This window comes from Mastomys coucha, unplaced genomic scaffold (genome assembly GCF_008632895.1).
Source record: "Mastomys coucha isolate ucsf_1 unplaced genomic scaffold, UCSF_Mcou_1 pScaffold5, whole genome shotgun sequence".
NCBI lineage: Eukaryota > Metazoa > Chordata > Mammalia > Rodentia > Muridae > Mastomys > Mastomys coucha.
The window spans coordinates 56,767,338-56,777,424 of NW_022196911.1; the positions used below are offsets into that span (position 1 = coordinate 56,767,338).

General features: G+C 45.9%; 1 long non-coding RNA gene across 1 annotated transcript in view; it reads left to right on the plus strand.

The window, feature by feature from the left end:
• Window positions 1-421: 421 nt before the first annotated feature.
• LOC116077112 overlaps window positions 422-10,087 on the plus strand; it is a 23,462-nt gene continuing 13,796 nt past the window's right edge. Inside the window, exon 1 of the long non-coding RNA XR_004113169.1 lies at window positions 422-542. This is a non-coding gene — a long non-coding RNA (uncharacterized LOC116077112). The remainder of the gene's footprint in view (window positions 543-10,087) is intronic.

Consider the following 10,087-nt stretch of genomic DNA (forward strand, 5'->3'; position numbering starts at 1 on the left):
ATGCTCCCAACGTGGCATCTCCTTCCAGCAGCTGCTGATTCTCTTGGGGTTTTTGTTTGTGGTTGTTTGGTTATTGTTTGTTTTTAGATAGGCTTTCCTGTATCCCAGGCTGGTCTTGCTGTATCCATGTGGCCCAGGATGAAATTCTGGCCCACCCTGCCTCTCCTGACCAAGGGCTGTGACTGTGTCTGTGACGTGCATGGCTTTCTTGAGGCATTTATAGGTTATTACTCTAAACAGCCACAAGTACAGCCAGCTGAGATTCTAGGAGCAGTATAATTAGTTTCACTTCCTGTGGAATCTGGGCCTGGAATGTCTCCCAAAGTCCATGTGTGAAAGGTCCCCAGACTATAGCGCTATTGGAACTTTTAGGAAGTGGGCCCATTAGAAGAAAGTTATGTCATTGGGGCCACACCCTTGAAAGAATATTGGAGCCTCAGTCCTGTCCTTGGGTGTTTCCCGGCTGCCACAAAGATGAAGCTTTATCCACCACACCTCTGGCTGTGATGTACTATGCTAGTTACAACAGGCCCTTTGAAACTGTGAGTCAAAATTAACCTTTCCTCTTTCTACGTTGATTTTTCTCAGGTTATTTTGTCACAGTGACCAAAAGCTAACACACTTACTAACGCAGGGATGGTGTTCATGTGTGTGCACGGAGGGGGAGGGGATACTGACGGTGGCCATCTTGAGAGTGGCTGGAGCGTAATGCGAAAGCAGTTCCATTTTATTTGAGAGGTCACAGGAGAACTGGGGATAAAGCCAGATGTCCCATGTGTACAAAGCACATGCTCTACCACACAGCATATGCCGACCTGGCAATTACTTCCTAATGCTCCTTTGGTCTGTCAGTTACATCATGGTGTGAGGGCAACTTTAATTCTTTCTCAAACACTGCATTGTCTCTTATAGATTCTGCCCCTATACGTGAGCTGTGAAATTAATCTACTGGGTAGAGAGACTCTCAGTGTAGCCCTGGCTGACCTTGAACTTGCATCAGTCTTCCTGCCACCGCCATCTGGATGATGGGGTTACAAGTGGACAAGACTAAATTTTATTTAATTAGCCATTTTTTGAACATGTATAGGAGTATAAAGTATGAGTCCCTACCACACAGCCACCAGTGTGTTCATTTGCTTTGTTTTTATTATGCCTTTTATCTGTCTATCTATCTATCTATCTATCTATCTATCTATCTATCTATCTATCTATCTACCTATCTTTAAGGCAGGGTCTCATTGTGTAGCTCTAGCTGGCCTGTAAATCACTTTGTGGAACAGGCTGGCCTGGAGCTCAGAAAAAAGCTGCCTCTAGTTTCCCAGCTCTGGAATTAAAGGCACAAGCCACCATGTACAACTATATCTGCCTACTTTTCAGTATTAAAAAGGAGGAGGACGAGGAGGACGAGAAAATAAAAAAAAAAGTATTGTAAAAGAAAGGTAATGGTCTATGAATTTTTGTTTCATTTTCTACATGTCTCTTTTGTTTTGTTCGAAGCCCAGTCTGTCTCACTATGAAGCCATGAGTCTCTTTATGAGCCTCTGAATTAGAATTTAAATTCTGAAAAACTGCCATCTTTGGTTGGGGTGCCGTTCAGTGACAGAGGGTTGACCCCCCAGACCAAATCAAACGTGCTATCCGATTGTTTACCCATCTCCCTTAGGAAGAGAGCAAGTTTTCTCTGGCTGAGGCCAGGATCCTTCAGCGTTTGGCATCTTTCTTGGTTGGCAATTCTTGTTTGTATTGTTACCTTAGTGAACCTGACCCATCAGAGCTCTTTTTTAAAATAGACACATACACATTTTATTTAAATGAGGTATTGGGAGAACAATTTACCAGTTCCTGGGGTGGAAAAATTCCCGAGCGCAGGAACCGCAAGGCAGAGGCGCCCCCAGCTGGCCGCTCGTGGCCAACTGCCCTCGCGACCGCGCCCTATGGTGCTGGGGGCTGGGGGAAGCGCTGAGGTGGGAGAGGACTGGGGAGAAGGGGGTGTCCAGAGACCTGCGGGGACCGGGGTCAGGGGATTGGGGAGTCGGGAACTGGAGAACTAGGGAGCAAAGGGACTAGGAGTGACGACCACCTGTGAGGCTGGGGAGCTAGGGGGATGGGCAGCTGGGGAAGCTGGGGTGCCAAAAGCTGGGACCTGGGTCTGGGTGGGTGCTGGGTCCGAGGGCAAAACTGGGGAACTTGGAGACTGGGTCTCCGGGAGTTTGGAGTTCCGTGGGCTGGAGAGTTGGGGTCTGCATCCTACCCCACCCTGCCTGCAGCTACCACACACTTTGCTCTCTGGTCTCTGCGTGGGTCTCTACGTCTGAGGAAACTCAGCCTGGGTGGCCAAATGCCTGCGATGGGCTGGGTTTTGGTGGTTTGAGTATCCAGAACGGCAGCAGGAGGAAGGCCTGGCGTTGCCCAAGGTGCCTGCCGCAAGAGGGCAGAAGGGCGGTGGTGCTGTTTGCCCATCGCTGGGAAAGTGCTCGTCCCTGCGCATGCGGCTTCCCTCTGGACTCCTGCAGGGTGAAACAGTTCGCCTCCTGACCGCCTGGTCCTAGAGCCTGTGAAGGGATGGGGCTCTCTATCTAGTGAAAGGAACTTAAGGAATTTTTTATTTAGCTGGTGCCTAAAGAGGATGGTGGGGGATTAACCGATTAGAAGAAGGTTTAGGCAGCACGCGTGCGTGCGCGCGCGCACACACACACACACACACACACACACACGTAGGCATGCACAGGGACACACACACCATAGTCAGAGAGAGAGAGAGACAGAGAGAGAGACAGAGAGAGAGACAGAAGAGAGACAGAGGGGGGAGGGGGGATGGGAAAGCCAGGCGTGGTGGTGCATGCCATTCATCCTAGCATTCAGGGGGCTGAGGCAGGCAGAACTCACCAGCCTGGTGTACATACACATGCAGAGTGACCCCGTCTCAAACAAACAAACAGAAATAATATGGAGGAAAAAAAATCTGTCCTCACCCTCTACAGGAGGCTCTAGCTTCTGCACTTGCAGACTTTTTCTCAAAAAGTACACAGAAATATTTACCTAAAAATTTAGGGGTGCAAGCATTGTCACATAACTTTATCAAAATTGGTTAGTAAATGTTGTGTGTATGTGTGTGTGCATGTGGAGGACAGAAGTCCATGGGTGTTTTCCTCGGTCACTGTCCACCTTATTGCTTTTTCAAGATTTATTTTTAATTATGTGATGATTTGATTTCTGGTGCTGTGATGAAGCAGCAAGGCCAAAGCAACCTGGGGTAGAAAGGGTTTATTTGGCTCACACTCGCGCATCACAGTCCATCCTGAAATCAGGGCAGAGCATTCAAGGTGGTAACCTGGAGACAAGAATTGAGGCAGAGACGAAGGAGGAGAGCTGCTTCCTGGATTGTTCCCGTGGCTTTCTTTTGCCGCTATGACCACTAGCCAAGGGCTAGCACTGCTCACAGTGGCTGGGCCCTCCCACAATGTACAGCTCCAGTGTATACTCATATACATAAAATAAATCAATCAATTTTAGAAAAAGAATGTAGCAACAATCTGTAATTGTTAAATAAAGTTATGGTTTATATTAGACATCTTTCCTGTAGTGCATTCTGCAGAGGGGTACAGAGGGATAGGTATCCATCACTGCAATTCTACTGCCATACTCCGATGTCTGTTCCTCCCTCCCTCTAACCTCTGGTGACCACTGACCTGAAATATAGACATACTTCTATTTTTATTTGAAACACAGAAATTGTGTGTATTTCTGAGGAGTTACGTGACATTTAACGCATGTTCACATGTGAGTGTGGATCAGATGATCACTGAACTCGTTACCATTCCTGGATTCTCATCTTTCCCAGAATATTCTGTTGTTGGAATCCTCTGGTATATAGCCTTTCAGGATCGTTTCTTTCATGTGGCGATACGCGAGTATCATTTTCCTTATGTCTCCTCCTGGTATTTGCTGGCTCATTTTTCTTTAGCACTGAATAATCCCTATTGTTTTGGAATTGGCTGTATCAGTTTTTTTTTTTTTTTTTAACTTATGCTCTTCCCAGGGGACATCTTGGTTGATCCAATGTTTGGCAAATGTGGACATAGCTGCTATAAACATCCACATTGCAGGTTCTTGTGTGGGCATACATTTTCAGTGTGGACATACATTTTCAGCTCATTTGGGCAGATACCAAGGGCTGAGCTTGCTGAACCATATGGTAAGGGTGTGTTTAGCTCTGTGAGGATCTGCCTGACTTAGTGTGGACTGCCATAGCAAACCCACTGGGCAGGTTAAACAACAGACACTATTTCTCACAGTTCTGGGTTCTAGCTTTCCAAAGCCAAGGGACTAGCAAAGCAGGTTTCATGCTAATTCTCTTCTTTTGGCTTAGAGGTGACTGCCTGATCCATTCATTCTCCCATGAAAGAGAGAGAGGAAGGGAAGTACAGGGCGAGGGATGGGGAGGGAAGAGAGGAGAGCTGGTCTTGTTGATCCCTTGACCTTGTTTTACCTTACTTGACCCCATAAAGCCTCTCTCTCCAAAAACAGAGGGAAGAGCTTTAGCATGCTAATCTGAAGGACACTGAAACATTCCGTTGTCCTCTGAAGTAGTTACACGGTCTTGCAGTCACACCTCTTTCGAAGACTTCCCGTGGTTCTGGGGTTCTGTGGCTCCACGTCCTCCTCAGCTCTGGGGTCAGTGCTCCGTGTTTTGGGTTTCATGTCTCTTCCATATACTTTTTTTTTCTGTTTGTTTGCCTGAAATTCTAATTTAATACATTCTCATTTTCTTATTTTGTTGCATCTTTTTGCTAGGCTTGGCATTCTGCCCCAGGGCCTTGGCCTCTGCAGTTGGGAGGGTTGGGAATAGAAGGTAAGCCACAGGGGAGGGTGTGGAGTAGAAACTACCCAAAGCATAGCTTACCCACTCAAGAATGAGTCTTTTTGTTGTTCTTGTTGTTTTGAGAGAGTCTAGCTGTGTGTCTCTGGCTATCATGGTAATTGTTCTATAGACTAGGCTGGCCTGAACTCAGAGATCTGCCTACCTCTGCCTTCAGAGTGCTGGAATTAAAAGCAGATGTCATCATAACCTGCTAATGTATTTTTTAAAAGATACTTTGTTTTCAGTATGCATGTGTGTGTATTCACATATGCATGTGAATGCAGGTGCCCACAGAGGCCAGAAGAGGGCACCAAATCCCCTGGAGTTACAGATGGTTGTGAGCCTACCTATACAGTGGTGGGGGACCCAACTCAGATTCTTGTTTTATTTTATTTTGGTTTTTCGAGACAGGGTTTCTCTGTATAGCCCTGGCTGTCCTGGAATTCACTCTGTAGACCAGGCTGTCCTCGAACTCAGAAATCCGCCTGCCTCTGCCTCCCAAGTGCTGGGATTAAAGGCATACGCTACCACTGCCCTGCTCCAACTGAGATTCTTTGCAAGAGCAGCAAATGCTTGTAACTGCTGAGCCATCTCTCTGGTCCACATTGTATCTTTTTATATGATTGTATCTTAGAACCTTTTTTTTTTTTTTTTTTTTTTTTTTTTTTTTTTTTTTTTTTTTTTACATTGTTCTTATTCAGCTGCTATGGATATGGATATGGTCACTCTGTAGACCAGGCTGTCCTCGAACTCAGAAATCCGCCTGCCTCTGCCTCCCAAGTGCTGGGGATTAAAGGCATGTGCCACCACTGCCCAGCCTGGAGGCATTTTCTTAACTGAGGTTCCACTCAAATGACATTAGTTTGTGTGAAGTTGACATAAAAACTAGCACACACATCCATAGGACAGTGCCTAGCCCAGCATCACTGAGGACCTGCCCGGGCCTGGCCCATGTGAAGGGCTGCATTTCTTGCTTTTTTTTGAAGCTGTCCCTTGTGCTAGATGAACCCCAAAGAGCAGCAGGTTTCCAGGGAGGAGCCAAGGATTCATGTGACCACCCCTGGCTTCTGCTGTACACACCTCTATGTGGGCATCAGATTGAAGGATAGAGGAGCAAATGTCTGTGGCACTGGGCAGGAAGCCACTCCAGCTGCTCTGACACTACTGTATACGGCAAGAATTTAAATTAATACCTTCCCTTTTTTGGACAGGGTCTGGTTATGTAGCCTAGGACGGTCTCAAACTCACGATTTCCCCTGCCTCAGCCTTCCAGGTTCTGTGATTATAAGCACCTACCACCACAACTGTGTGTTCAGCTGTCTGTAGCTTATGGGGTCCAGTGTGACACTAACAATCACATCCTGAGCCACAAACAGTAATTCAGCTTACACAACTTCAAAAATAAGAGAGTTAAAACAAATTTGTTTCATTGAAATTAAGAGAGCACTTAAGAGAGAAATTAATCCCAGCACTTGGGAGGCAGAAGCAGGTGGATTTCCGAGTTCAAGGCCAGCCTGGTCTACAGAGTGAGTTCCAGGGCTGCCAGGGCTACACAGAAAAACCCTGTCTTCAAAAACAAAAACAAACAAACAAACAAACAAAAAGGATAAATAAAACAGAATAAATCCTAGATTTTAGATTTTGTTTCACGTTGCCACCACAAGAAATCTGAGTTCCTGTGGTGGTTTAAGTGAGAACATTCTCCAAAGCCTCTTGTATTTAAGCCCACATTTAGCTGTTTGGGAGTTGTGGCCTTGTTGCACGAAGTGTGTCCTCGGAGGCACACCTTGAGAGTTTGAAGATTCCCATCACTTCTCATTGCTCTAATGGCTCCATGCTTGTGGTTCAAGTTGGGAGCTCTCAGGATCCTTGCTCCAGTCCCCGTGGCTGCCTGCTACTGTGATGGTGGTGGACACTTATCTCTCTGGAACTGGAAGCCTAGATGAACCCTTCCTTCTATAGGTTGCTTGGTCATGGTGTTCTGTCACAGCAATTGAAAAATAACTGATCCAGGCTGGAGAGATGGCTCAGCAGTTAGGAGCACTGGCTGCTCTCCCAGAGGTCCTGAGTTGGATTCCCAGCACCCACATGGCAGCTCTCAGTTGTCTGTAACTCCAGTTCCAGAGGATCTGCCACCTGTGCACAGACATGCAAGGAGAACACCAATACACATAATAGTAAACAAATATTTTAAAAAGAAGAAAGAAAAGTAACTAATTTGATTCCTTAAGTGAAAAACACGTTTTGGGTTTCTACTGTTTTAATCACAGGCAGTTATCTTGGTAAGGATCTGTGTTTCCTACGCCCTCCCCTTCCCTTCTGCTGGCTAGCCAATTGTGTCAGATTATGAACTCGAGTTCTCACCAATTTGATGAGTGACATCGCCACCTACATCAGGAGTAAAAGAGCCATGTTGACCCCCATGTCCTGCTACTCTGATTTAGGCCCTGACGCACTCATTTTGCAGAAAGCAAACTACCTTGCCAAGATATTCTCTGTTTGTGCGCATTCCTTTGTTTGACATGGAAATTATTTCTAGTACTTGGGAGCTGTGTGTTGGAGCACAGGCTTGCACGTCCCAGCCATGGAGAGGTAGAGCCAAGAGAATCCATGGGCTCTGAGCCAGCTTGAACTATGTGAGACCCTATTTCAAACAAACAGGCAAACAAAGTTGGGTGACTTTAAAGACTCCCTCTCTGGTTGAGATACACTGAGGGAAACTCAGCAGCACCTTGAAGTATTTCATTTTTAAAAAAACTGTTTCAAATTTAGATTATTATCATGACCATTAACAACAACAACAAAACAAACAAACAAAAAACCCCAGGACTGACTTTCTCCATGGTCTTTATAAATTTAGATGCCTTTCACCTTGGTAATACCATGTTATGAGCACATATGTGTTCTATGAGTATAAGGTTTGAGTTTTGGTGTGAGTGGCCATGAGTTCAATACTCGCTCCCAGTCCTGTCAACATGTGTCTGAGCTTTTTTGTCTGGATGACTGAACTGCTTTTTCAAGAAGGTCTGGGGATAGGTTTCATCTTGAGGATAGCAATCACAGGAGTCACAGACAGGACAACCAGAAAGGAGAAATAGTCTGCTTTAGCTGCAGTAGAGGAACGGCCGTCAGCTTGGTCACCAGTCAAGGGCGTGCTTGTGTGGGACATAAGCTTTGCTCTCCTGCGCACCCACACAAACGACTATGATTAACAGCTGTAATATGTAAGGAAAGGTCCCGGGACTCCTGCCTTTACCAACTATGATAAGAGAGAACCTAGCTGTAAGATAAAAGGGAGGCTCTGTGGTACTCTCCATTATGAACCATGGTGAAGTGGACATTTCTGGTTACCTTGGAGACTCAGTTGTGTCATGTGATGTTTCTCTAGAAACTGTCTTATGAGAGGATGCTTTGCTGAGAACAGACACATGGTATTTTCCTGAAAGCAGCCTGGGAAAAGGGCATGGGATGTTTTGCTAGAGGGGATGCTTGAGCGGACACGTGATGTTTAGAAAGGGTATAAGTATTACCCAACAGACGGTGGAAGATGCTGTGGCACTGGTTCTCTTTGCCACTCTTTGCTGGTCTTCAGTGACAACACTGTGGTGTTGCTGATCATGGTTTGTCATGACTTCGTAGAGAGGACCTGTCAAAGACCTTCTTGTGATATTCTAGGGGGTTCTGGCCTCTTCCAGTGAAAGACCCCTGGGGGAGACCCCCACTCAAATCTCAGGAGGACGTACACCCCAGGAATCACGAGAGACCACATCTTGATGTAATTACAAGAGGTATATTTTCATTTCAGGATGCCCTGGTTTGGCACCACAGTTATCTCACGCAGGAGATAATGGAGCCGACCACGAGGCTTGAAAGTTAGGGGTTTATATAGGGAAAAGGTCTGAGGGAACAAAGGGATCAGTGTGGTCATACATGATTGGCTAGTTCAAATATTAACTATTACATGCAGAACAGAGTGGAAAATTCCTAAGGTTGGTGCTAATCTGAGTCAACAAAGCATCTGACCTTAAACCATATCTGAGAGGACCAGATGGTCCATTACTTAGTGTCCGCCAGGCACGTCTTTGCAGGCCTGGGCCTTGGACATGTCCTCGTTTGCCTAGACATGTTTTCCTCTATGTTTATAGTTTTATGTCTTCTTGACTGCCAGCTCTTATGATATCTAACAACTTGTTTGCTCTTTCCCAGGCCTATGTGGCCAGTTTGTGATGGATTCTTAGGCCCATAACTTTTCTTCCTAGTCAGCGCAGGTTTAAAGCTTTAATTTTTCCTTACGCCAGGGACTCAGGTTTTCTTCTGGATGAACAGCCATTGCTGATTTGTGAATGGTGTTGTGAGTGGATTGAGCTGCCCCTGCTGATACCCTGACGATGGAAATTGAAATCTCCCCCAAAGAACTATTTCTAAATAGACCTACGGCCCCCTTTGCCCTATAAACCTCTCCTTTCTACTACCTCTGGTGGATGGTGGGCTAGAAGGGAGGTTAAAACTTTTAAGAACCTTTATTAAAGTAGGGTTTTGAAAAATACAAGCTTACGCCATGATAAAAGATTAATTAACTATAAGATGTAAGGGAAGTCTCTGTGATACATACCACATTAACCAATTATGATAAAAGAGCAAGGAGCGATAAGATGTAAGGGGGTGCACTATGGTACCTCCCCACAATGAACTATGATAATATAGTAACTATAAGATGTAATAGAAGACCTGACCCAGGTGGTGCATACCTTTAGTCCCAGCACAGGGAGGCAGAGGCAAATGGCTCTCTATGAGTTCAAGGCCAGCTTGGCTTATACAACAAGTTTCAGGACAGCCAGGGCTACACAGAGAAAAAGAAAGAAAAGCTGAGCGAGGTAATGCTCTCTGGAGGACAAGGCAGAGGCAGGTAGATTTCTACAAGCTTTTAAACCAGTCAGTGATATCAGTGGTCTGCATAGTGAGAGTCTGTCTAAAAAAGAGGGGGTAGGCTGGAGCCGCACACCTTTAATCCCAGAACTTAGACGGCAGAGGCAATTAGATCTCTGTGAGTTCAAGATTGAACTATAAAAATGAGTTCCAGGAAAACCAGGGCTATGTAGAGAGAACATGTCTCAAAACAGCAACAACGCCGGTGGTGGTGGTGGTGGCGGCGGCGGCGTGTGCCTTTAATCCCAGCACTTGGGAGGCAGAGGCAGGCGGATTTCTGAGTTCAAGGCCAGCCTGGTC